This window comes from Olea europaea, chromosome 11, assembly GCF_002742605.1.
Source record: "Olea europaea var. sylvestris chromosome 11, O_europaea_v1, whole genome shotgun sequence".
Classification (NCBI taxonomy): Eukaryota; Viridiplantae; Streptophyta; class Magnoliopsida; order Lamiales; family Oleaceae; genus Olea; species Olea europaea.
In genome coordinates, this window is record NC_036247.1 from 20,990,054 (window position 1) to 20,992,007 (window position 1,954).

Below are 1,954 nucleotides of genomic sequence, written 5' to 3' on the forward strand. Positions count from 1 at the left end.
GATTTATATATTTTCGTTTGCATTAAATGTGTTATTGTGTTGCTCATGATGGAATCACCGTTTGGTGGTTTAAACAAGAGATGATTATGACAAATGAAATGGGGTTATCAAAACCTAAGAGTAAGCGGACTGATTGATCACCAATTCGCTTGAAATTGACGGTGACACAATTGACCAAAGTTTGCATTTCTGAAAATATATATTTTTACCGTTTACTTAAGTGTTTCCTACTGAGTATTATTTATAGTACTCATCTCTACAAATAATTTTACAGGTTAAGATCGAGGCATGGCAATGGTTGGCATAGTGGCAAGTGTTCGGCAATCTCTAATTCTTTCAATTTCTAGTGAATATTTCTATTTATGTAAATATTTCTTGGAACTTAGATGAACTTTTAGAAATGCTTTTTAATGTTTATTTTGTTCCATTTTTAGACAGTGCATGTTAAAAAGAATTTAAAAGTGTTGGATTAATTTGTATGAAGTTTTATTTTATGCTGGGTGGAAATTTCAGTTTCTGTCCTTCTAGTTGAAAATAGCATAACTTGGTCTATGGTGCATGTTTTTAAGTGAAATCAGTGGGGTTTGAAAGGTCTATGAGTCTTCTAATAGTGGCCTTTGGAATTTCTCGAAAATATTATCTAAAAATAAATTTATGCCCATTTTAGTAAACTGCATCGTGTCGAATCCGAGATTCCTATCCAGCATATTCGAGTAATATTTTCGTGCTTCAAACGTTATCGTCGAAACCCCAAATTTTTATATGTGGTACATATATGAATGATTTAGTCCCTGTAAAAATTTCATAAATTTTAATAGACATTTGCTAGGCCAAAAATATTTTTCTTCCGCTGTCGTTAAATCCATAACTGCCGATTTGTCTTCAAATCTTTTGCAAAAAAATCAAATTTTGCTACATTTACCTAAGTTATATAGATAACTACCTTCCATTATATTTTTATATATTTAAAAAAGAAATTTGGATTTATAAAATACTTTGACTAGCGTCAAAAGGGTCGAACCAAAGAAAGAAACGAATATTATTTTAACGCTTCAGTTTTCGAGAATTTGGGGCGTTACAGTTTGGTATCAGAGCATGGTTTATTTTTCTGTAGACTTGCAATAGAAACCATATCTTAGGAGTGTTGTGTCACATATAAAGATGATCAAAATTCTTTTAATAAGGATCCTGAGCACTATGCCCGCCATAGCCGTGCCATGCAAATTTTGAGGTAAAGAATGTTTTATGATTATGGAATAGTTATTTCAGATACAACATTTGAAATGTATTTATGAATATTAATATACGTTTCAGCTGAATACCTTTTGTGAATAATCATTATTTTGCAAAGTATTTTGAGAATGTGACCATATTAAATGTTTATTTAAGTCCTCGAGAATTAACTAAAACCTATTAGATACCCACTATTGGACTTTGAATAACTGGTAGGAAGATAAGTTCATTGATGTCTCGTTGATGTGAGATCATGAGACAGTATGAAGAGTATCGGTGGAATCCAATGCACAATATGTGTAAGCACATTTGGGAGATGCTTGTAAGGTGGAGAGAGGTGAGACAACTAGGCTATATGGTCACTGGATGTTGGGCCACCCGTGTTCTTATCGATACCTTGCCAGAAGAGTGGCTAGAGACTGCCGAATCAATTTATGATTATTTATGGGGTATTGCTGTGCCTACTTTGCCTCGAGAGATTAACTATGAGGCCTTTTGCATGGAGTTGATTGATCAGTGGGAGTTGGCCCGACTCGCGAACCCTGAGGACGATAGTGTACCTACTGAGATGTACATTCATGATGATGCACCTCCACCTATTTCAGACGACGAGGCACAACCTTCTAAAAAAAACCTAGGGTTCATGGAGGCTGGATTAGTGATGATGATGAATAAAGAATCAAAATCTTAGTAGATTTGATTTGATTTAATTGTTATTGAT